Raw genomic sequence first — 27395 nt, 5'->3', positions numbered from 1 at the left:
TTTAAATCCAAATTTTAAATCCAAATCCAAATTTTGAATCCAAATTTTGATGACCGCATTTCCTAAGCAAGATCAATATAGAAATCCCCCAAATGAAGCTGATAGCTTATTTCCTCATGGGCAAGTGACCTTATCATAAAGGTGTCAAGGTTATCAGTTTCTGGATTTTCACCAAGTAGCTCAAACCAGGAAAATACCTGCCCTCCAGGAAGGCATCAGAATTAAAGACATTGTTAACTCACTTTTTGATAGTTTGGATTTATTCTGCACTTGCATAAGCTTCATTTGATCCATCTTCAATGGATTTAATAATGGAATTTTAATAAGAGATATTAGATTCAGAAAATCTAAGGATTTCAGTCTTCAGATCCCAGACTTATTTATAAAATGTGTTCCAAGTTCTTTGAGACATTTTGTACTTGATTATTGGCTTTAAGATATAAAGCTAATAGGTTGGAATAATAAAATATATTCCTTTTAGAAGACCATGACCTCTTTGCATTTGTGTCTCCCTTCTAAAGACCCTTGCTTCTGGCAAAGGTGCACTCTTAGAAGAACAGAGGAATACGTTGATGTAGTGCCACGAAGTCAAGATCTTTATTTATTTTTTAGCCATTTGAGCACCTGGTATGTCCTGTACTAGAGTTGTAGCATTTTCCCCTCTACCTTTATTTTACAGTAGAGTCTAATATGTATCTTTCTTGGCTTGCTTTTGGGAGTAGAGATTACATTTTCAGGTGCCCGGGAAATCTCACTTCTCCACTGTGCAATTTCCTTCCAATCTTTCTTTTCTCATTTTCCCACCTTGAGAGGTCTCTTTGCTATCTCGTACCCTAATAGATTACCCAGTGCTCCGTAGACATGGCCACAGATTTATTTAAGCTTTCACGTTTCTTCTTCTTTCTATTATTCAACTTCAAATTCTATAAAATTCCTCTCTTTCCAGCCCTAAACTGGCTGTTTAAGATCACTTTTCTGAGTTGTCCCTGAAAGGCCCTTCAGAGGAAAAAAAAAGATGCTATTCGGCCATGCCCTGGACTACTGTCTGCCTAGGGACAGTAAACTGTGCCTTGAATGGGGGATTAACCAGGAGGAGGGACCACAGGGTAAGAATCCTGTTGGCAAATCTGGCAAATAGGGATACCTATACCTGTGATGTTGTGACATAATAAGAAATATACATATTTGTTCTTCACCCCAGTTCCTAGCGCAGACCTCCTCAAACCCTTGGGATTTCTCGAGTGATAGGGGTGATAGGGTTATCTTTGTTAATAACATTTAGTCTGGATCCCTGGTTCTTATTACAAGACTTTCTTAATGAATCTCTGGAGTGATAAGAATGCCTTTCTGTATGCTAATGAGATGATGAGTGCCCCGGGACTCCGAGACAGCTTCTAGATGGTGGCCAGAGAGAGACCAACCGTGTGATTAGAGGGCTGGAAATTTCAGCACCACCCTGAGACCACCAGAGGGGAGAGAAGATGAAGCTTAATGTAATCAGTCATGCCGAGGGTTTTCAACTTGTGCTGAAACCCCTAAATAAAGGGATGCTGAGAGCTTCTGGGTTGGTGAACACAGTGAGCTGGTAGAGGGGTGGTGCACCTGAGGAGGGCATGGAAGCCCGTGCCCCTTCCCACATCTTTGGTCCCATGCATCTCTTCCATTTGGCCGTTTCTGAGATGCATCCTTCATAATAAATTGATAAGAGTATGTAAAGCACTTGCCCGAGTTCTGTGAGCCATTCTAGCAAATTACCGACCCTGAAAGGGGTTTGTGCGAACCTCCGGTTGATAGGCAATTGGTCAGAAGTAAGAGAGGCTCAGATCTGTGATGAGCATCTCAAGGGGGACTGAGCCCTTTCACTTATGGGATCTGTGCTAACCCCGGCCAGTTGGTGTCAGAAGAGAATGGAATTATAGGGCCCCCAGTGGGTATCCGGGGATTGGAGAACAGGTTGGTGTGGAACCCAACCCCCCAACGCATTTGGTGTCAGAGGTGTGAGTAAAACCACAAGCCCATACGTGTGAGCGAGGAGCAAGAACTTCACCGCGCCCCTCAGTATTCCTTTACTGCTATTCCTGTCGGGTCTAAGTATTGCCTGAGAATATTGTTCTTTAGGGAACTCAGTAGGCTCATGGCATATCTTACAGCCAGCAGCAGGCCTTCAAAGTATTTCCAAGAAGGATGTTATTAACATAAAGCCGTGGTTCTCAGTCCGGAGTGATTCTGCCCCAGGGGGATATTTTGCAACGTCTGGAGATATTTTTGGCTGGGTGGGTGCTTCTGGGAACCAGTGAATAGGAGCCGGGGACAGGGCTCCACATTCTGCAGTGCACCTGACCGTCTCCACGGCGGGATGATCTGGCCTCCCGTAGAGCTGACATCGAGAAACCAAAACCCAGAGGCGGCCCTCTTATCTCTTGAAGCCAGAAATTGCACGAGACCTGGTTGAGAGGCATGCAAAGATACTGCAAACTCTAACGTTCAGATTTTATTTTACTGACAAAATCAAACCTAGGCGTCGTCGAGGACTTAAACCTAGGAGTCATCAAGGACTTAAACCTAGAAGTCATCAAGGACTATGACCACAAACTAGCATTGCTAGAGTAAATAGCTACCCATTTCTAAATATTCTTTCTCATGCACTAAGACAGCTGTCCATAAGCATGGTACTGTACGCTTCAGCATAGGGACTACCCTGAAAACTTGTCTCCATAAGAGAAAAAGATAAAATGAAGTTTATCTTATCCCCAAGGGAAGCATGTGCTTTGAAAATAAGCTCTTTGAAAATGGCTCTTCCCCCCTTCTAAATCTTCTTGAGGCTAAAGCGCAGAGTATTTTCTTGGAAGTTGCTTCCATCTGTCTCCCTTTATGCATCAAGCTCCTCAAATGTGGGAAAAGCTACTGCATTGTTTTCCAAAGACTGAGGATTCTGAGGTTTTAACTGGTTTCACAGTAAAAACTGGCCTAACAGGAGTACACTCTGCAGGTTGAGTTTCTCAAAGCACTTTCTTGGGTCTGCCTAATTGGAGAAATCTCCAAGGGAGCTGGACAGCACCTTTTGCTCTGTGCAGCTGTGTGGGTCTCATCTACCTTATCCACAGGAGGCACAGAATTCAGTCTGCAGAACAGGGAGGAAGAAAATTAAACTATTACAAACTGCATTAGAACCAGAAAACCATAGAGTATTAATGAATCATAAAACCCAGGGAAATGGTCAAATAAAAGAATGGAATAGTATGTTCTTAAAAAATATTCTATAGTTCTAAGTCTCATTCCAGGTATTTCCAACATGCACATGGAAGTCAACTGCAGTCAAACAGGATTTTTATCTATGTGCTGCAGCATCTTAATGGAATAAGCAGTGATAGCACAATTCTTTTGAAACGTCTTCCACTCTGTAATTAATCTGGATGGCAATTGATTCACACGTATGTAGCCTCTAGTGCCATTAGGAGAATACAGGCTCTCTGCATTATGTAACTTGGGGTGACCTTCATAGAAAGTGTTTGTTCTTTCTGAAATCTGAATGAAAAATCTTTGATTAATTATAGTCTTTTAAAATACAGGCTCCGGACACGGTGGGAGAAGGCACCTCACTCACAGATTTATTTCTCTAAAGTAGCAAAGTCTCCAGCAACAATCAGAGAACATTTTGAGAGGTCTCAAAGGCTCTCGTGCTTCAACTTTTAATTGGGTGGTGGCAGAGGTGATTCAAGTAGGCTTGCCTTTGAGTCAGAGGTCTCTACTCTTCCCTTTCTTTTTAGTTCTAGTTAATTTCTCCTCAGTTGAAATTCTTGTTTTTTGTACAATGGAAAGACCCTAAAAGACAGAAGATTTGCATTTTACTTCTATGACTTGCTGTTTTCGTTTCGCTTCAGATAAAATTCTTCTTAAGCTTCTCTTAGAGAAAATTGTTCTGTGGAGCCGGCAGCTGGGACCAACTACCACTCCTCTGTGCCGGAGGTGATGACACAGAAAGGACTGACATTGCTTTCCTACAAGCAGGGCACCTTGGGGTGCTCATATCTGAGAAGTGGTAAATGAGAGTTTTAGATCAGGTGACCTCTTATGGGTAAGATCTTTATGAAGCTAAGAGATGTCGGTGCTAATTCTGGGTTTGTCCTAAGGTGCATGGCTTTCAAAAAAGTCACTTGGAAGTCGGTTGCTTCCATCTCAGGAACTGGAATCATAAAATCTGATACCAATTGTCTTAGACTTCAAGGATTCCCTTGAAAGTAGGGCTTGAGGCCCAGGCTTTCATGCAGGTAGTTTAGTTGGGATTGCGATTTGGGGGAGAAGTAAGCATATGACAAGAGAGTAAAATAAAGAAGGAGGAAAAGGCAGTGGGATGCATTATTGAGCTAGCCACACTATGGTTAATTGGCACTTGACTCTGTGACCGTCTGAGAACCTTGTGAATGGTATCTCAGAACTGTCCCTCCCGAGGATGAAAGCATGATTTCTTTGTTTCTACCTCTATCAGTCAAGAATGGTAGAGGTTGTGTGCTGAATTCCATGTTGCAGATCAGAGAAGCCTAGGTAGGAAGTGAGAGATGCGTGGCACAGACCAAGCTGAGGAATGATCTGATTGCCCATCTCTGTGCCCTAAAACCAGAGTAGATCACTTTCTGACTCCTGTGGGTGTTTTCCTGATGTGTCTTCTCCTTTGACTAAAGAATTCCTAATCTATTATTCAAGTCCAGGTCAAATATAGCCTCTCTACAAAAACATTCCTCAAGGCAGTAAACAGCCATGCTTACCTCATTATATAGTTATAAGGATTAGGGGAACCCTTGTAAAGCACTTAGAATAGCCTAAGACACAGAGCTACCAATCAATCAATTATCATTGCTCTTCTAAAATTATTTCTTTCTGTGATTATTATGTCTCCTAGATTATTAAACACAGTAAGGGCAGAAACTCTGTTTTAACCATTATAAACGCCTCACAAAGTAACCGGCAGCTAGTAGATGTTTGTTATGGGTTGAATTGTGTCACCCACAAAAAGACATGTTGATGTTCTAGCTCCCAGTATCTGAAAATGTGACCTTATTGGGAAATAGGGTCTTTACAGAGTTAATCAAGCTGGAATGAGATCATTAGGGTGGGCCCTAATCCAGTATGACTGCTGTTCAGACAAAAAGGAGAAATGTGGACACAGAGACAGACATCCATGGGGGACGGATGATATGAAGACATAAGGAAAGTGTCATGAGCAAACCAAGAAATGACTGAGGTTACCAGAGTTGGGAGAGTGACCTGGAGAAGATTTTCCTTCACAGCTTTCAGAAGGAACCAAACCTACTGACATCCGGATTTCAGATTTCCAGACTCCGGAACTGTGAGATAATAAATTTCTGTTATTCTAAGCCATTCAGTTTGTGGCTGTTAGAGGAGACGCAGGAAACTAATACAGCACTTAATAAATATTTGAATTAATTTGGATGTGTAGGTGAACGGCTAAGAGCTGAGAACGATTTTTTTTTTTTTTACAGCGGTTCATCCTACATATCTTTTCAGATCCAGATAAATCCTCACAAATTCTATAGTTCTTTCCTGATCTTTTTGATGCAGGGAGAGCTCTCCTCTCAGAAAACATGTAGTTCATCTCTCCTTTGATACAAACACCGCTTTGTGAATTGACTTGATAACCCATCTTTTGAAATTTATGGTCCAAGTATATAAGTCTTTGTCCTTAATTGGAAACATGCTGTGTTACCTCCAGTGCTCAGCTTCATCTAGGGTACTTACTAAGTGTTCTGAATGTTAATTAATGCCCAAATCTGCTTCTCTGGTGGTGTGTCCAGATCTGGGTCCAAGGCTCTGCTCCCTTTCCTGTGTAGCGTTTCTAACATCAGCGTGATAAGGTGAAGGAGCTCCAGGGCGCTGACGCCTCTAACGACCCTTCCTTTCAGCACTTGTGCGATTGGGACAAAGGATTACTAGTATTTATATATGGTTACATGAAACAAGCACATGTAATCATACTGAGTCCACAGGGGCAGCTGGCCAACAATGAAACATACCTATCACTTAGACGCACATGCCTGGAGGCCACAACGGGATTTCTTTAAACACTTGACTCAAATCTAACTGGTTCCTAGCTGTTGTGCCAGCAGATTAGTACGTTCGGTACTTTATTACCACCTCTTGTCCCAATTTGCCTCATTAAGGACAATGAATAGAAATGTCTTATTTTAGTCTTTGTTCATGGCTTGTGAAGACATTGTTTTTGGCCCAATTCTCTCAAAACGCTTTCATGAGAAATTCATGAAGGCCAAAATACTTATAGACCTAAGTTCTCATAGTGGTTGATGCAAAATCGACAATTAATACCACTTTATTCCAGCATAAAACAGTAAAAAGCTACTTTCTTTGCAATAAGCCTTCTAAACTGGTAAGTGGGGTGGGTCAGGAGGAAATTACTGACACCAAAGGGTAAAAATGACTTAATGAATATGGATGTATTAGAAATGTTTAATTAAATATGGTTTCATATTATAATTTGTTCTGATATTTTATTAACATGTTTTCATGTGTAATTATAAAAATAGGAATAAGATCATGCTGTTTTTAATCGTTTGAGTTTTATTTCAGCGAAGCATTTAAATTAAAAATAATGCCAACATTTTCTTTTACTTGAATTAGCATAGCTCCTGCAGTATTTAAAAAAGCCCAAAACTTATACTATGTCATTCTCCCCGAACAGTTCCTCATTTGGTTTTCTCCCAGAGAATCTCATACAAGTATTTTGTAGACCAGGAACCTATTCTTATTATACATAAATACAAGGACCCCAATATCTAACAGAATGAAAAATATGAAATACAAGCTTTGTGGGGGGGGGGATGAATCTATTAAGGGGCTAATTAGATTTACTTTTATTTCATTTGATGGCGATTGACTGTTGCAAGACCAGCCTTGTGTGTGGTCACCATACTCTTGAATTTAGGATGAGCTGAGGTCTTGGTTAAAGTAGAGGGCATGGTGGCCAGTGAAGTGTCATTACGGGGCTTTGATTTTTCCTTCTTTAACAGATGAACGCTAGTAATGGTAGGTACCTGATTCTTGGGAAAGGTGTTCATACCCCTGAGGTCACACCGGTATGAGGATGCTGGTCTGCTCAGCTACATAAACCCAAGCCAGTATGGGCTGCACTGAGGAGTAACACTCAATAATATCAAAATACTTCCATGCTAATTGGTGAATAGCTGCTGCCTTGAGCTCCTGGGAGTTCCTTCTCTCCCCTCCAACACTGTTCCAGCCTCCCCAGGAGACTGTAGGGACACATACTCCTTGAATTCCAGCCAGTTGAAGATGAACACCTGGCGAGCAGATAGCCTCCTGCTTTAGCTCTGGGACAGACAGATCAACTCTTATTCGTTTATGCCATGCCTCCCAGTCGTTAATTATTTTTGAATATCACCCCTGGACTCATAATATCAGCTAATAGTTTGTTAGTTGAAACTCACTTATTCTCAAAAGGTCAGTGCATCTTGTGGTTTAAATCAAAATTAATTCATTTTGGAAGACCTGTTCTCTTCACAGGTATATTTCTTTCACTCCATTGAATCTTTCTAAATGGGAACATTTAAACACTCTGGATATTTTTTATTAAAATGTATGTCTTGGTCCGTAAGGTAAGAAAATCAATCTCATACAATTTTGTTCATTACTAGAAAAGGCCTTAAGTCGTATTTTAAAAGTGTTTGCTGCCCTTTTGCATTTAAATTATGAAAAAAAAATTTCAGTTCAAACTAGTTTTTGAAAGTATATGATTAGTCCATAACAGCTTTAAGACTCTTAGGAACCAACATTTCCTGGCAACATCTTGGAACATACTAATAAATTTCTAATAAACTGGTGGTGTATGTAACTTCTTACATTCTGTTTTAACAGAGCCTAAAATCAACGGTAAAATGTTTCAAGGTATAAGGATGTGGCCTTCCGTGTAACCAAGGGCAAAAGCTTTATCTTTCATATCTTTTGGGGGAGGAATACAATTAACTCTGTCATTTCCTCCTCCCCCCACCTTTTTTTTTTTTGAGTAAAAACAAATTAATTGCAGGCACAAAATTTTCCCCATTAAAAAAGGGCATTGGTTAAAAGCAGGTTGTAAATTTGCATATTTGAAACCGAAGGAAGAGATCCTTCCAAGATTTAAGCACTAAAAGTGTGTGAAGAGCTATAAACAAATTAAGGAGAAGGAGTTCACCCACTAGGTGGGCTTGTTTGCCTCACCACGTAGAGTTATGTTGGCAGCATTAATTACACATAGTATAAATATTATGTTCCAGAATTGTTTTTTTTACATTTTTTTAACGTTTATTTATTTTTGAGAGAGAGAGAGAGAGAGAGAGGCAGAGCGTGAGCAGGGGAGGGGCAGAGAGAGAAGGAGACACAGAATATGAAGCAGGCTTGAGGCTCTGAGCTGTCAGCGCAGAGCCCGACACGGGCTTGAACCCATGAACCGTGAGATCATGACCTGAGCTGAAGTCGGACGCTCAACCAGCTGAGCCACCCAGGCTCCCCCAGAATTGTTTCTTTAAGTATACATAGGTTTTGCCACTACATATTTCATATATTCGTCTTTGTTGAAATTTATGTCCTAGATTGAAATTTCTTAGAGGTCAATGATTGTATTCTGCTCTTTTGTTGAAAACTGTATTTCTTCACTTTTAGGAGTAATAGGAGCAATTAACAAATATTAACAGTGACTATGGTAATGGCATTGAGGAAGAGGAGGCTGATAAAAGTAGATAAAGAATAGCACATATAAAGTATAAATGGATGTGAGCATTTAGTTAAATTTCTCATTAGGGAGTCTGGGGAACCAATGCTTTATCACCTGTTACAAAAATGCCTTTCTTGTGTTAGTTATATTAAGACATAGCAGTAAGGAATAGGGCTCCTGTCTGCTCTGATCAGTATCAGTTCTGCTTTTGAATATTCTGCATGCAAGAGAACTGGCAAAAGGTAAATGCCCAGGACACAGAGGGCCCTGTTTTTTTAGGTTTCAACTTATCTTTGGCCCATGGCAGTGTATCCTGGAAATATTTCAAAATGAGCACTGGCAAATATTCATGTGACAGGGCTGGCCTTTCTTCACCTATGTTAGGTAATTATTAGTGTTTGGTAATCCCAAGTTTTCCTTCTTGTCTCCTGGACTGGTGCAGGCAGTTCTTTTTGACATACAGCTACCTGTCTTTTGCCAAGGTAGAGTCGTAAAATGTTTCCTTTCACCTTCTTTATCACACCCTCCAAAGAGCATACCCTACTCCATCAAACACAGGCAATAACTAGATAATCCCACTAGGGTTCCCATATATCTCCACAAGTCATAACCAGGGCTTTCCAACCTCTATACATCACAACCCGTCTAGAAAGTTGTAAAAATGCGTTCAGCACACACAGGGGCGAGAGGGTGAGGGCAGAAGGTGACAGTACCTCAGCACATTTGCGACATAATCAAGGGGCACGCATGCCCCTGGTGGGTGCTTCGGTCACATACTAAGGCATTTGGACTGCCTTCCTTCTCCTTGCAATAATAGCCAAGCAATATGCTTCCTCAAGTCTTGTCTATCTTCTTTTTTTTATCTGAAAAATTATTCATTCACTCAATCTAACTTTTATTGTCAAGTTATATATATAGCCAGACTCTATGCCTCTATGCTAGATTACACATACAAAAATAAGAATGCCACATTTTCTGCTACTTAGTGGATTTACATATTTCTGAATATAAGCTCTACCAGCGGGACATCCATTTTTCTTTCCTGCTTTCCCCTCCAACTCTGTCTGTCTTCTGCAGGGAATTATAATGTCCTTATACCCGCTGGTTTCTTGGTTTATCAACAAAAAGCATTTTTGTCCTCTTGGCTTACAAAGTAGGCAGACTGCTTCTCTTTTACTAAATATATTAATACAACTTCAATGTATTATCCAACATCTTAAGCAACACAAACTCTTAAAGTAAAATAATGCCTTATAAATTCTAGATACAGGTTTGTTATAAAATCCAGATACAGATACAGGATATCACAATTGGAGCAGCAGTATGGAAACCAGACATTTATTGGGTGGCCATACAGGGTTTAGAGAATCATGTGCTGTTCCTAGACCTCCCCGTGTTTCAGAGCTGGAACTCTTGATCGGGGCTGCCTTGAGGGATGAGAGATCTACGCATTCACACAGCATCCCACACCGAGAAGAACCCTACGGTTGGTTTCATGCTCTGCTATTACCATCTCGAATATCATAATGATTTTTGGACAATGGGTCTACGTTTTCACTTTGCACTGGTCCCGTGAATTATGTAGCACGTCCTGTCCCTCCCTGATCTACTGCTCTGCGGTCAGTTCATTCTTTGCCTTCCTGCCAAATGGTCATTGAAATCTGTAGTTGCTTTGATCATAGAGAGCTTTAAACTATTGAGGAACTGAGGAGTTTGGAATCCTGGGTACTGCAGTAGTGAGGGCTTGCTGCAACCCCTCTTAGAGGTGCCTCTGCCGGCCTCCTCTCGCCAGCCATTGACCAGCTCCATCAATCAGCTGAGGTGGTTAGTACAGCAGCCAGGATGCTTATCAGGGACTGTATTCTGTTACTCCTGGCAAGGTCGGGGGAGACTCTCACCTTTGGGTGGTCTTTCTCTATCAGTCATTAGCCCCCATCTTTTGCACTTTCCTCCTTCCAGATCAGAACAACAGAGAGAGAAAGAGAAAACACACACACACACACACACACACACACACACACACACACACACCCAACAATACAGAAGGCATGGTCTCCTGCCCCTCTGCTCAGCAGTGAGCTCTGTCCAGCTGTGCGGTATTTTACTCCCAAACAGGTCCCAAGTTTACTCCTGTTACCATGGTGATCAGCCACTCTCTACAAAGTCATTTTTTCCTTTCCCTTTCTTCAACAGGAAATTTGCATTTTATAACTTTTCCTTGAAGCCTGTTCTTAACATTTTAACTCCATTTCTCTCACTGGATGAACAGACTTCCTTTCTTAAATTTAAAGAAACTAAGCCTCCCTGTAATAGTTTTACACTTGTTTTGTACATGATTTAACGTTTTTCCTTACTTTGATAGGAAACTATGCCTTAAACTTCAACATGGCGTGGTCAAATATTTGGACTGCACAAGATGAGTATTAACGTATTTTGTATCAGTAACACACTGATGTACGTGGCATATAATTTGACTTGCTATAAGGTTAAGATGTGCAATGAAGAGATTACTAGAGAATAGTGTACAAAAGGGGATATTTCTTGAATTTTATTTATGGGGATGATATTTAAAGCTATACAGCTATGGTTCACCCCAATTAAAACAGGAAAAAAAAACCTGAAGAGATAGACTCCACGTTTATTTCCTAGTGTGGAACAGGTAGATGGTATTTTATACAGGGTGACAAAGAGGAGTCTATTTTTAATCTTTTGACTTCCTGTTGATAAAAATAGAAGAACCTGAAGTTCAAAAGAGGTCATCATAGATGGTCTAAGCAAGTAAATTCGGCTTTTTCAACGGCATAAACTTTTTCTTTATTGGGGTGGTTGAGGCCACTTGAGCCAGTAATCATTGGGCAGGGATCTTAGGCAAATGTCCATTCAACATTCAATTTTTCAAGACATTTTAGTTGAGTGACTACTGCTGAATCTGAGCTTTTGTGCTGGGATTCTTCTTGAACGGATCAGATTCAGCTGCTACCCTCGTCCGTTTTGTCTACCAAGGATATCAGAAAAGAAGAAAATGAAGGGGTCGAGTGTCAAGATGGGGAACAAGAAGATTGGATCCAAATTGGCCTAAGGAAGAAGATCTCATCCCTGATTAAACATTAGAATGGTATTGAGAAACTTAAGAACAAAAACCAAGGAAACAATCCAGTTCTCAGCCCCTATCCTAGACCAAATGAGTCAAAAATTCTGGAGGACCACTTGAGACATTGTTACTTTTACAAGCTCCCCAGGTGATTCTCCTGAGTCAGGGTTCACCTACAGGGCAGTGGTCTCAAAATTAGCATCAGAATCACCTGGGGCAATTATTAAAGGACACATTGCTGAGTCCCAGCCCCAGAGATTCTAATTAAGTAGGTTTGGGGCAGGGCCTAGAATTTGTCATTAACAAGTCTCTTGCTGGGGCTGTTAGTCAAGGGACCACCTTTTTCAGAACCAGCTTATATAAATACCAGGAAGCTGTCCCAAGGATATACTATTTCACCCAGGACTAGCAGGACACGTGGACAAAGAGAAAGCAGGTCACTGGGGAGGGCTTTGGGCATATGGCTTCTGAAAAGACCTAGGTCAAGAAAGAGCACTGGAGAAATTGAAAAAAGGTCTGTATTATGCTTGGAACACAGAAAGCAATGTGAAGCGTGTTTAGGGTTATACGTGGTTGAAGTGGCAAGCAGGGAACAGATCTTGAGTGACATTGTAAACCATATTAGGGGGTTTGTACCTTACCCGTCAGCAAATGGTAACCTATTGAAACACTTTAAGTAGAGGATGACACAATCTGATCCTCAGTTTGGAAAGCGGATTCAGGTTACAGAGTCAGGCTAGAGGCGCTTGCATGAATGCTGACGGGAGAGTGGATGAAAAGTAAACAGATTCAATAACGACTCCATAGAACTTTAAGATTAAGTGGTGATGGGTGAAGGAGTAGTCGGGACTGACTTCTCTTTGAGCTTGGAAAACTCAGTATGAGGGTAGAGCCTCTGCCGTAATGTGGAACAAAGAAATTGGGTCAGTGGAATACAAGCAGTGCAAATTTCAGGTTCCTTGTGTGTAAAAGAAGAATAAACATCTAAATCATGGAGCCCTGCAGGATTAAGTGTGTACTTAACATAGAACTTAGCACACAAATTCTCCTGTCTCCTGACTTCCCAGTTTAACATTCATTCTTTGTTCCAGTTAAGGAAAAGCACAGATCTTCGAGCACATACTTTTGTGTTTTTTATAAATGATCTACAGTAGTGTTCCACTCTTCTAGTCCAAAACATACAAGCTGTTAATCCGAGTGAGATGATGGAAACCCACAGTGGAATCAAGACACAGGGTAAGGCCAATTCTTCATTGTCTCATTTTGCCAATATTTGCAAAATTACAATGTTCAAAGTGGCTTTCAGGAAATATTTGAAGCGATGCTTCATAAGAGCGGTTGATTGTTTTGTGTGCATACTGCGATCCCTTTGTGAAAGGGTATGTGACGGACAAGATTAATGTCTGCTTCATATGCTGACTCTCATCAGGACTTTTCTCTGTGTACTAACGCTTCAGAGGAAATTATACGACCTGGGATGGAACAAATCCGTCCAATAATCAACGATGCTTTGGTAGGGTTTTACTCCACACGTGCCCGCTCGACAATGCAATCTGTTGACTGCTGTCCTATCTTGTTTGGTTGCTCACGCTAAAGTATGACGAAAATGGAACTCGAGTTTTTCAAGTTTGTTGCTGGTAGGTGTGTCCATTGTTTGGAAGCCGAGATGGCTTCACAGGTGGCGATCCTTGACTTGGAGCCTCAACTTCAATGAAGCGTTTGCCGAATTGGCCATTTCTGGGAAATTGTTGGCCCTGTGCTTTGTGATTTGCTCTCCTAAACCTTTATTTCTCATGAATCAAGAGGATTTTTCAGAAAAAAGGGAATTAGAGTAATTCAGAATTATTGGGAAAGTATGTTAAGGTCTTTTTCCTTGAAATATTCCATTTTTAATTATGAGATAATACCCTTCAGAAAATAAATCTTTCTGGTACTATCACAGATAGGCCATCTGATTGAGCAGAGGGCAAGTGGGGCTTAAAATAGTTCCTAAAAAGAAGTGGAAATGTTCTATTTTCCCAATTCATTGAAAATTACTTTTACAAAGGTGACATGTTTGTTTTCAATCCCCAAAGCAATAGCCATTTTTACACTTTATTTATGCTCAGAAAAACATGTCAAATTTCCTTGACGCAGATGAAATGCTTGTGATAAATCAGACTGCTTTCTCCTTTGTTACGAATAATTACGTGTTAGGGGTTTTATGATTTTCGATGACATTATTTATTTCTATGATGATTAGACAGTCATTCCAGATTGTGCCCTTTCCTGCCATGGATGTATGTGTCTGTATGTGATCCCAGCTAACGTGTTTCCCTTCACCACCCATAAGAAGTGAACTTTAGGCTGCTTCAAGAGGTATGCAAGAAACTACACAAGGGAAGACTTGATGTTCATAAATATACACATGAGCCCAAACAAATATTCTCTATTCGGTATCTTTTCTCTCAACAACGTAGGGGCTGAGTGCTATTCTTAAAGTTCTACTAACTTGCCTTGATAATCTTTTTAAAGACGTGGCCTCATAAAGAGTGGAATAACTTTTGCTGGAGGTATCTAGCTGATGAATATAGGCACTAATTAGTGAGGATTTATAGCTTATATGACTATGACCCGCACAATGTAAGTGCACTGAAAAAAAAAAGAACCCATGCGTGAATCTTCTTAGAGCACTAAATACTGTAAACTAGTTGAATTGCACATCAGCTCTGGCACTGATTTCCTTTGTGGTCTTGCTCAGATTACCAAACTTCCGTGACCTCAAATTTACTCATCTGCAAAACTGGGCTAATTATACGTATCCCATAAGTAGTTATTACCTTTCATGAGGAGGACTGAATGAGATAGAATATGTAGACAGTTTATTAGGTACCAGCTTAAATCTGTGTACTTTGAAACTCGTAAATGGTAGATAGAATCTCCTGAAACTTACTTCTGCGGAATACCATATTTAGCAACATCACTCCTTTCAACCATGTGCCTGAGAATATAAGAAGCCTTTATTTAAGATTTACATATTTGGCTTTCAGCTAAATTTACCCGTCTTACACATGCGAATCCATTATTTTATGATAATGTTATTCGCATGCTTGCAAACATAGTGACATAGAAAAATTCAGGGCATGAGACAAGTCAGGAAAACACATGCATTCTGAAAATAAAGTATATCGCCTGAATAAAGCTATCGCCTGAATTGTTCACACAGCCAAATGCCCCGGAGGTTGCCTAAGGCTTCATTTCACTTTGCTAGGGTACACCTGCCTGAAAAAGTAGCAACTTTGCTGGGGTACCCTGACTGCAACAGTAGAAACAGAGGCAGGTCAATCAAAGGGGGCAGGAGAATGAGCGGCTCAGGAGAATTCCTGTGTGTGTCCCTTGTGGGCTCACCTCCTGTCGCTTGGTTTCAAGCCAAGAAACTTGTTTCTGATTTGTAGATATTGTTTTTTAATTATAGAAGAAGCATCTTATAGATTTCCTATCCATTTTGATAGCGCATTTCAATATTTTGCAACAAAATCACTGTTGCTTCTGTCACATCTGCCTCACATTTGACACACTGGCGAGCGGGGAGGAAAATGATTAGAGACCACATTTATGTGAAAGGAACACCAGGAGAGGGGATCTGCTGTGACTGCGTGCATTGTTTATTCCCATACCTGAAATTATGCTACCTCTCACTTCAGATTATAGATCTAACACGTTCTTATCTGCAATAGCCAAGCAACACAAAAGAAGTATTTAAAGAAAGAAAATCAGGGGCACCTGGGTGGGTCGGTGGGCTAAGCATTTGACCCTTGATTTCGGCTCAGGTTGTGATCTTGCGATCATGAGATGGAGGCCATCCTTGGACTCTGGGCTGAGCACGGAGCCTGCTTGGGATTCCCTCTCTCCCTCTTCCTGTGTCTATCCCTGACTCTCATTCTCTCTCTGTCTCTTTTTCTCTCAAAACTAAATACATAAACTTAAAAAAACATGAAATCTCACTCCCAGGGGTGATACTGATGAACATTTTTGGTGAACATTCTTTCAGATCTCTCTTTCTATGTACACATGTATACACTCGTCTGTCTACAATTACATGTGCACAGTGTATACACAATGGGTTCAAACTATATGTGCTTCTTGTAACACACCTCTTTCTTTTTTTCCTTCCTTTCTCCTTTCCTCCCTCCTTCTGTGTATTCCTTCTTCTCTTCCACCCCACTTTTCTCTTTTTCCTTTTTCTTTTTTCTTTTCTTTTCTTTTCTTTTCTCTTCTTTTCTTTTCTCTTCTTTTCTTTTCTTTTCTTTTCTCTTCTCTTCTCTTTCTTTCTATCACTATCTATCTATTCAGGTACAGAGAGTTAATTATATACCTCCTCCATGGCATAATAATATTATCCTTAGTCCACACAGTAAGTTATATATTTGTGTGCTATCGTATCCCTTTTCCCCACTCCCATTACTGTCTTCCCAATCCAGGCTGGTGACCATGCAATAGGTTTAATGCACATCTTATTTGCATCTGGAAAATGTCTACAGTTGTTTTGTTTGCTTATATTTTTAACTTGCATGAATGATAGTGTTTTGTTCTGCAGATATCCTTCTGCTTCTTTTTTTGCCTAGCACTATCCTTGCTCTCATGTGTGCACCTATCTATTATTTCTAGTTGCCTTTTGGATCATGGGTTACATCATCTACTCATTCCATAGGGATGGGCATTTGGTTACTGCCAGCTCACTGATCCTTACACAATGCTGCAGCAAATAATGTCTTAGATGCTGCCTTATGGGTTTGTGAGAAAACTTCTTTGGGCTGTACATCAGGAAAAGAATTGCTGAGTCACGGACAGAGGTTTATACTTCATTTGACTTGTTGTGCCAAATTATTCTCCATCAACATTAGTAATTCCGATGTCGATAAAGACTCTGGCCTCGCTACACAAACCTCTGGTTTCTCAGAAGGTCAAAAGGGCTTCAGCCACCTGAAATGGAGTGTCAACCCTCTGTGATGCCTTTGGGACTATAGGCAAGTTACTCTAACTGGCTTATTGCATGCCTGTCCTAGGCTGGGAGACAGCAATCTGAGAAACCCATTGAACCCATTTGTATTGAAGGTTTGACTTGGTTATTTCTCAAAAATGGGCAAAGACTTCCCTATAGATTTCCCTAAAGGTAAGGTCGTAGATTTGAAAAAAAAAACGTTTTGTTTTTTTTTTATCACAATGGCATAGATTGCTTCCTCAGTGATGCATGTAACTAACTTGTTTTCCTTCTAATGGCTCCAGAAAATTCCCTTGCATTTTCATTTACTTTGCTTCATTTTATCTACCCTTTAGTAGTACACATTGAGGATTAATTTTGTTTTTTCACTCTTGTAAACAGTGCTGCAGTGAATATCCTTACTCATATAAATTCTTATACACTTAATTGTTTTTCTCCTTCGTGTAAGATTCTAGATGTGAAATTGATCCAGTAAAAGCCATACACATTTTACGTTTTGCATTGTCAGATTTCCCTATAAAAGTGCTGTATATTTTTATATAGCTTCCCACACAATGTATGAAAGTATCAATTTCCTCCATTCCTAACAATGCTGAATTTGGGGCACCTGGGTGGCTTAGTCGCTTAAGCATCTGACTTCGACTCAGGTCATGATCTCATGGCTGGTGAGTTTGAACCCCATGTAGGCTCTGTGCTGACAATTCAGAGCTTGGAGCCCACTTCGGATTCTGTGTCTCCCTCTTTCTCTGCCACCCCCCCGCTCACACTCTGTCTCTCCTTCAAAAATAAACATTTAACGTTCATCTTAAACTGAGTTTCTATGCATACTTGAATCTAATTAAGAATTCTTTATTCACTTTCACTAATTTGTTAAAGGTTACTTATAGGCTATAGTGCTCATAATTTTAATATATTTTACTTTGAAGGCCTGATATAGTCACATGGTTCAAAATTGAGAAGGTACCAGAACATACAGGAAAATGTTTCTTCTGTACGTTACTCCACCAATCAAGCCCTATGAGCAAATAACTGGGCCCCTGAGCATCCTTGTTAAAAAATAGTATATTACAAGGATTGTTCTGCATCTTACATTTGTTAAAGCTTAATAGTAAATCCTATTATGTCAGTTCAAATGGAGCTTCTTCAACTGTTCCATTGCATGACGAAACACTCTATTTTCAAGCAGTTTTGTATTGGTGGATGTTTAGGTTTTCCAAACTTCTGCCGTCACAATACTGAAATCAATCACCTTATATAAATGCTTCTTTGCATGTGTGAGTATAAGTGGGGCATATTTCCTGGAAATGCAATTACTAGGTCAAGGGGTAATGCATTTGTATTTCTGACAGATATTGACAAATTGCCCTCCATAAAGGTTGTGCCAATTTTTATTTCCACCAATAATGAATGAGAATGTCTACCCTCTATCCTTTTATACACACACGGTGTGTGTTATTTCATAGTATTAAATCTTTTACTTAGGCTATTTTTAAATCCCATTAAATAATTACATAACAGCTTTTTATTTTTTATTCAGAAATTGATGGGCTGTGAGATACTTCTGTTTAATGAAATATGTCAGACATAGGAAATCTCTTGTTTTTTTTATTGTAATTTAAATATGTATTCATTTGAGTATCTGTAGTTATTTTTGCCTGCTTTTAGTATAAGATTTATAGACCTAAGGATTATATATAGACTGTCCATTGTTTAACCCTATCTCACACACCTAATGTATTATTTTTGATAATGCCATGTTTGAAGTTTTGTGCATTTCTACTCTAAGATCATACAGATTTAGATATATTTTAGTATATTAGAACGGACTGCAAAAAAGTTATAAATCAAAGACCTTCCCAAGTAGTCTTATTTTTTTTTTAATCTCCAACCAGAATGAGAAGTTCATACAGGAAAAAGGAAACAAACAAGTCCTGAAATAAATCCTACTCAGGTCAAGACAGAATTTGGCTTATGGTTTTAATAAATATTATCAAAGTTGCAACAGAACAAAAACATAGGATAATTAACCAAGTCACAATTCAGAAATAATTCCCTCTTGTGCAGAATTTTTCTAGTGCATTTTAAGATGTGTAATTGCATTTTTAAAAGTTTTTTTTCTAACAAAATATCAGTGTAATCATTTTGTAAACAGGGTTGCCTAAATACTCACTGCTATGAGTATTTTAATCTACTAGAAACCTGAGAATAAACTTGGAGCATTCATTTTCACTTTTTAAGAATTACCCCCTTTTATGTTTTGCTTTAGTATCAAGGGCTATCCTACACCTAGAAAAGTACATAAAGTGCATCTCTTAAGTATTGACTGTGTATCCTGTGCAGCCACCTCTCAGGACTAGAACATTCCCTATGCTCCTTAGTGTCTGCCTGCACACCTTTCCAGTTTATACCTCCCCATCCCAGAGGTAACCCCTTGCTTCCTGTGGCTTCTGTAACAAGTGACCCCAAACTTAGTGGTTTCAAGTAGCAAAAATTTATTCTTTTATAGTTTTTGAGGTCAGAAGTCTAAAATTAAGGCATCAACAGGAGTGTGCTCCTTCTGAACACTCTAGAAGATCCTTCCTTGGCTCTTCCAATTTCTGGTGGCTGCTGGCATTCCTTGGCTTGTGGCCCAGTGTCTATCTCCACACCCATGGCCTTCTTCTCTGTCTCTCCTCTGTATGTTTCTTATATGACCCTTGTGATTGGATGCAGAGCCCATTGGATAATCCAGGATGAGTCTTCTCTCAAGATCTTTAACTACATATGTAAAGACTCTGTTTTCCAAAGAAGGTCACATTCACGGGTTCTGAAAGTTAGGACGTGGCCATTGTGTGTGTGTGTGTGTGTGTGTGTGTATGTGTGTGTGTGTTGGGGACAACTTCAAACCGGTTTTACCTCTGCTCTGAATTCTATCACCATAGTTAAGTTTTGCCTGTTCTTGAACTTCATATAAATGGAGTTATAACTATGTCCTTCTTAGTGTCTGGATTCTTTTATTGTTTTGATTACTAAAAGGACTTCTGTACAGAAAAGGCTTCTAGAGTATCTTTATAGTTAATTAGTTCCCTGTAAGACCAGAAGGGCCTGAGCAGAGCAGCGATGACTGTCCACGGCTGATAAAATCTGGCAGCTTCCATGACAGACTTGCCAGCTCAGTCTTCCCATGCTACAGCAAAATACTACATCTGATCCAGGAATTTTAACCTGAGGTTCCTCGGTTCCAAGAGAATTGGTATATGGGAAATGAATCCACTCCCACTGAAACTTCCAGAGTATCTTGGAAGGAATCAATTGAAGTATAGCCTACCTTTGAATAATAATGTTCTCAAACTCACAAATAGAAGAGACACTTTCTTAGCTCTAGATTCAGTTCTTTTCATTCACCTGAAATTCATTGTAATGCATTTGTTTCCTCCTCTTTAATGAATGGATATTGCCTCCCTAAAATTTAAATTTCGTTTCAAATGCATATTTATGATATCATTGTCTGTGCTCAAGCAGGCGATTTTAAGATGATCTATAAGTATAACCAGGCAAATTCACTGCTGAAAATGAGTTCTGCCAAGATATTTCTCATTAATCTTGGGAACATTGCAGGTGTGTTTATTAATACAGAGGCTTTCGTGTTAGAATGCTGTGATCCTTTCTGACATATTAAGCCATTTTTAATTTGCTGTTATCATTGAAAGCCTCTCTTTTTCAAAGATATTAGATAGCTCTAGGGTATTAAGCAACAGTGATTTTGGGGGTGTAAGGAAGAAGGGGAGGAGTTATTAATCTCATGCAAATGTCTATCTAATTTTCAAAGGATCCAGGCACCATTCGAACAGGAAGATCCATGGACTATCTGGGGGGAAGATAATTTCCTGTTTGTTTAATTGATCCTCTGTAACTTTTCTCTTGGCAGGTATAGCTCACTAATGGAATTTGCACAGTTCAATCATTATTAGAAATGTCAGTGTGACATTTGATTAAGCCAGTCTATTTATATTTGGAACACAAATCATGTATTTATTCTAACAACATAATTAATTACTATTCTTCCTTTTTAGTTCTCAATATATTTAGAGATTCCCTTACCATTTCCATCTTCAGCCTATGGCTGCCATATATGTAGGCCAGGTCCATGCCAATGTGGTATTAGAGACTGATGGGTAGAGCACCAGAAACTTGTCTCAATTTTATTACTAGTTTCATTTAAATTGTAATAAGTTATGCATTTATTTAGTGACTTCTAGTGATGGCAGTTGAGTGCAAGGCTTTATGGCCCTCTTCCTTTTAGGGTCCCCCATTTTGGTCCTCCTTTTTCCTAGGCTCCTAAGAGAAATCACTTCTTAAACACTATTAATTCTTACAGCAAAATTTCCCAGTTTGAGACAATATAATTAGTTTCATCCACTTGTTCCTTTTTTTTCATTTAATCATTTGTTAGCTCATTCAGTCATCTAACAAATAATTGTAGATAATAATGATACAGCAGTGAATAAAAGACAATCCCTGCCCTCTTGAGTTTGCCTTGCAGTGAAGGGAGACTTAACAACAAAACAGCCACAGCCTGTACAATAGCAATAAGTGCCATGGTGTGAAATGTAGCAGGATCGGGAGTTTGGAGGGTGAGTTGTTATGAGAACAGTCCTTTGGTTATATAAAGTGGTCAAGGTAGGCTTTGCAAAAAGATGACATTTGGATAGACACCTGAAGGCAATGAAAAGGAAAGCTGTATAGTTGCTCTTCTCCAAGATATTCAGCCAGAGGATGAGCAAGCCCAGAAGGCTTAGAGCAAGAACATGCCTAACTAGCATGGAAAGCTAGGAGGCCAATGAGCACAGGTGAGATAGGGATGAAGTTAACTCAGAACTGGTGGAAGTCAGATTGTGTTGGGCCTTGTAGATCACAGGAAACACTAGGTTTTACTTTGAACTAGGAACCCACTGGAAGTGACCATGTTAAACTTTACCTGAGCCCTGTGTTCTTGGGGATCAGTGATGGTTCAAGAAATCCACCCACCCTTGTTGCTTACTGCAAAGAACTACCCTCCCCTGATGACTTGGGTAAGACTTAGGGATGATGTCCTTGTTTAATCAGGGCAAGATGGGACACTGACCCTCTGCATTCCCATTCTTTGTCTCAAATGATCAGCTGAACTGTTTATCCCCACTGGCCAATTATAACAAAATGCCTGTTAATCTGATGTGACCAAACTTTAGTTAAGTGTCTCTCTTCTTCACAGGATCCTGAACATGAGTCACCCCTCAGGTTAAACAAACATTGGAATTTAGAACATCTCCATAATGACCTCCCCTGCTCAACTGTCCAATCAAACCATGTGCTTATCCATTCTACTGCACTTGTTTCTTTCCAGTTCATTCCTCTTCATAAAAGACCATCCGTTTGCTGCTTGACCTCTGGATTTGTTTGCAAACCTCATGGTCTGAGCTTTCTTCCTACTTCAGTAACTCCCTTCCATTATTGCAACTATCTTTTTGAATAAAGTCTCCCCCTAAAGTCCAGATATCTTACGTTATGTTGTTTGTTTGCTGATTTACTTATTCATTCCTATTTTAAAGGAGAAAATAAAAATGGACGGTAGAGGCTTATTCTGGGTGTTAAGTGAAGAAAAGCATGTAGAAATATGTAGAGGAACAAGGGAGAGGGTGGGGAAATAAGTATTTATATACATGCCAATGAACTTGGAGAGGTTGTTCATAAAAGCTCATAGTTTGGTAAGACTTGGTCCTGTCCATAGGCTAAATTTGGTCCTTGAAAATCCAATCTTTGGGTAAATAAAGATTGATGGGAAGAGCAGGCAAGCTGGATGACATGCTCACATAAGTCTTTTTTTTTTTTTTTTTGCCGTATCTGAAGTAGATTTTATCAGTGGGAGGGCTTAGGCAGTGATATAAGTTAAGACGTAAATCATGAATGTCCAGTTTAGGAGATTCATCTTATTTGCCAATTTATTTACTCAACTCCTATTTGCTCCGGGCCTCCTTTACAGATAATATTCCAGATTCTAGAATACTGCCGTGAAAGATGACACATGCCTTTGGGGGATTTGCATTCTAATTGTGGGATGGATATGGATTTGAAATGATCAATTTAAAAGCAGTACAGTTTATGGCAAGAAGGCAGTAAATGAGATTATAAGATAATATCTGGGAAGGATGGGAGCCAAGTTTAAATTGGATGGTCTGGGAGATCCTCTCTGAGGAGGTGATTCTGGATCTAAGAAGCAGTGGGAACAGTTAGTGTGAAAGTGGGACCAATAATTGGGCACAATCCAGGAACAGAAAGTAGGTCACTGTGGCTCGATCTGGAGGACAGTGTTTGGTGTGAGATCTGGTCAAAGAATGAAGCTGCATTCAAAGCTTGTGGGACCTTGTAGGACATGACAAGGAGTTGGGATTTTATTCCAGATGGAAAGCCAGAAGGTTTTGTGGGACACTGATGCCAGAGATGAAACTGCCTAGAATTTTCCCTGCCTCTACTTCCAGGAGCAGAGGGGAGAATGGAAAAAAAAAAAAAAAAGGGAAGAGAGTCTTTCTTGGTACCAAAGACTGGAAAAAGAACACTGCTTTACAACAAAACAAAACCAAACCCCCAAAACCAAACAAAAAACATTGCCTTACATACATGGAATAGTTCTGTGGTAAAGCACTGGAACTCCTACTAAGTTCCAGTATCCACCCATAAGATTCAGCTATCCACACAAGAGAGGAGGAGTGAGGAAGGTGAGGAAAGGAAAGGAGAGAGAGAGAGAGAGAGGGAGAGAGAGAGAGAGAGGAGAAGAAACAGTTTAAATAGCATAGTCTGGGGAACTTAATGAGTTTGTAAGTGTCAACGCATGGTTTTGAAACTTATGAACAAAGAAAGAGAGGCAAGAATTTTAATGGCTTCTCAGCTTGGCAAAGAAGAGAAGTTCATTCTTCAGGCAGTTGATTGGTGATGGCTTTGTGGTAGTCTAGTAAAAGCAGTTGAAAGCCCTAGAGAACTATCGACTGATGAAGAGTTGGAGGCCTGATAAAACAATAGGGGAGACGATGAGGATGGCCAAAAATAGGAAGAACTAGCAAGTTGAAAGCATAAAACTCTTAAATAATTTCTGAATATGACTTCTTTCCATGGAACTATGTATTCACAATCCTGTAATTATGTTCATGCCTATAGTTATGGACTGGATGATGTATCGTAAGACCATATATTTGGGAATTCTGTAGTCTTCTATGGGGTTTTTGTTCAATTGGCTATTTACAATTGTCACTTTAATTCTGAGTTAAGAAATATAATCCTTCTAGAGGTTCCTGGGTGGCTCAGTGGGTTAAGCATCCGACCTTGGCTGAGGTCATAATCTTGCTGCTCGTGGGTCTGAGCCCCGTGTTGGGGTCTGTGCTGAGGGCTCAGAGCCTGGAGCCCGCTTTGGATTCTGTTTCCCTCTCTTTCTGACCTTCCCCAACTCATTCTCTGTCTCTGTCTCTAAAAAATAAATAAAAACATTAAAAGAAAAATATTAAAAATGTAATCCTTCTAAATCAAAACTGCTATGTATAACATTGTTGATAGAAAAAATAGGTTTTAGGCTTCAATAAAATAATTTACATATAAATTTCAGATCTTGTCTTATTTGTAAATTATAAACCAACTTTTATATGTGTTATATATATACTATAACATATTTATTATAAATTCTAAAACATATTACCTGTGGCTTGGGTAGCCACAACTTTTGAGTTGATTAGAATATGAGTCATTTCCCTTTGTTCCATCTGTAAAATAAAGGATCCCTGTGGTTGTCGTGATTAAATGAAATCTAGTAGATTGCGAAGTCGGTGTTTGATAAGTGCCCATGACCACCATTATTTGAAATTTCTCGTAGACCGGGAGAGAAAATTACTTCCTGAAGGCCCATTTACTCTTCAAGGGTACTGGTTTGTCATTCCCCATCATTATTAAGTAATTTTCTAAAAGGCACAGCCCTCTCGACATGTGAAATTCTAGAGCATCACTAAAAGGAGGTTTTTTCTGAGGTACACAGTAGGCACTCCATAAGTGTATGCCAGATGGACACAATTGGAGCAGCTGGTGGTGATAATTATGATTTAACTATAACCAAAATGTCCATTAGGGCTGATTAAATATGGCTGCTCTGAAATTCCCTTTACTTTGCTAAACGCACCTGATGCACAGACTTCCAAAAGCACCGTGGAGAGTTGCTGCTAAGGTTGTATTGCACATTGCAAAGCAGGTTTGTTCCTACCCATGATGTGTCTTGATATGAAAGTGACAGTACAAATGTAAACAACCTCATTAGCAGCAGTCGCTAAATTTAGATTTATAGCATAAAGAATAATCATTTTATTGCGGAAGGAAAGAATATGTACTTTTTAAAAAAATTTAATAGGTTTCCTTAGGATATGGATGGAATAATTTTCACTTTTGTCTCAGTAGCACTTAGGTGTGATGGCTCTATTTAATGTCACTGTTTCTCATTATCCTATATCAATTAATGCACCTCTGTGGCATGTTAGCATATTCAATTCTCCCCCTCACGCTCAGATTGTAAATGAAAACTGGTCTATGTAAAAGGCCCTGAAAAGCAGCACACAAAAGCAGAGTTGAGGGCAATTCTCCTTTATATACACACACACTACATCACTGTACTTGGACCTAGCATGCAGTGCCACATAGGGGATCAGTGAAATTTAGCCAGATGACATGTGCACTAGGCTATTGCTTGTGGATATCCCGGAGAGGCACATTGTGAGGGTGCGTGCACGCGCGCGTGCGTGCGCCTAATGTGAGTTACTATTATATTACTGTTTAGGGCCACAGCCTTGGACAACCTCGAGGACAACCAGTCACAGTTTTGATCATGTGAATGGTAGCACCTGGCATTCTCCAGTGCACAGCTTAGAGCCAGACAGCTAGCTACAGTGGAGATCACTCTCCCCTGTCCCTTTCTCCTTAATTCTTCCCCTTTTCCTGATTCTCCTCCTCTGCCTCTCTCCTTGTTTCTCTCCTCTCTGCTAGATACAGAAGAGGGCAGAGGGGGGCGCCTGGGTGGCTCGGTTAATCGGAGCTTGTTGGAGACTGTTTCAGATTCTGTGTCTCCTTCGCTCTCTCTGCGCTCCCCCCCCCCTCCAAAATAAACATTAAAATTGAAAACCAAAGAAGATGGCAGTGGAGAAGCCTGCTTCACTTTCACATACTGGAAGGGGAAATATTTTAATAATGTAGTCATTCACTGGATGGATAAATCAGTTTAACTAGAATGGGTTAAGGGAACATCAGCAAATTAGCCGGTGTTAAAAAAAATTTAAAAATATGTTGCACTTATTTGAAAGCAGTAGTTTTACAACTAATGGAAGCTTAGGAAATGTTGCCTGTAGCTGTCCTTAGCTGATTTGCTTTCATGATATATGTATAATTCACATGTAATCATTTCTCTGTTAAATTGATGTGTCTTAGGAAATTGAAACATTCTGCACACTTTGTCAGTCTTCATAAATGTTGTCCTCATGGAAAATGCCAAGTCCATTTCAGCATGGCTCTGTCCAAATCATGACAATTATTGAAATGCAAGTTTATGTACAACGTATTTAAAAAAGAGCCGGTGGGAAACAAAAAGGTTGTAGTGGGAAAACAGCAAAATGATGTTTTGATCCTGATTAATTATTTAATTTTTATAAGCATTAGGCTTTTGTTTGGTAAAACAGATATACCTGCTTTTAGTTTTTAACATTCCAGAGGTTTCATAAAATTCAAATGGCATATATGAAAATGATTTCTTTAATTTTTTTTTAAATTTTTTTTTAACGTTCATTTTATTATTTTTTTTTGAGACAGAGAGAGACAGAGCATGAACGGGGGAGGGTCAGAGAGAGAGGGAGACACAGAATCTGAAACAGGCTCCAGGCTCTGAGCTGTCAGCACAGAGCCCGACGCGGGGCTCGAACTCACGGACCGCGAGATCGTGACCTGAGCTGAAGTCGGACGCTTAACCGACTGAGCCACCCAGGCGCCCCAAAAATGATTTCTTTAAAAACATCCTCTAAATCTCTATCAGAATTTGGTACATAGAAATCATAATTATCAAATTAATGGAATAACATTTGTATATTTTAAAGATCAATTTGAAAAATCTGACTCAATAGCAAGCACATCACATTAAAATTCATATCTGTAGATGTTATTAGATTCAAGAACCATTATCTAATTTTTTATAGCCAGTAAATGTTTTCACAAACTTGAAATAGTGTCTGAGAACGTCATTTTGAGTTCAGTCCTAGCTATTATTGTTCTGAAATTGTCAGGCTCTGAAACGTCATTATCACCATGAAAAGTAAGTGGAACCAAAATGTACCTAGTTCTTTGTGGATTCATGAGTTAACCAATAGGAGGGACCTGCTTTCTGGGCAGTTGTATAAAATGTATCACGCATTAGGAACTGGTTCTTTTTGATGTCCTGATCCTTCCAGAGGCAGGAAAAGTGCGGTGGATTTACTGAGATCTGGGGTTACTATATAAAGTTTTTCATGGCAAGTAAAAAGCTTGAACAAACAGCAACATGCATCTCATAGAACTAATTA

General features: G+C 39.6%; 1 protein-coding gene across 8 annotated transcripts in view; it reads right to left on the bottom strand.

Moving 5' to 3' along the window:
• The window catches only part of GRIK1 (glutamate ionotropic receptor kainate type subunit 1), a 369367-nt gene that overhangs the window by 205002 nt on the left and 136970 nt on the right, over nucleotides 1–27395 (bottom strand). The window lies entirely within an intron of this gene.

The sequence above is a fragment of the Panthera tigris genome, chromosome C2, assembly GCF_018350195.1.
Source record: "Panthera tigris isolate Pti1 chromosome C2, P.tigris_Pti1_mat1.1, whole genome shotgun sequence".
Taxonomy (NCBI): domain Eukaryota; kingdom Metazoa; phylum Chordata; class Mammalia; order Carnivora; family Felidae; genus Panthera; species Panthera tigris.
Note: the sequence above shows the minus strand (reverse complement) of the source record. Positions and strands in the feature narration are given on the sequence as shown.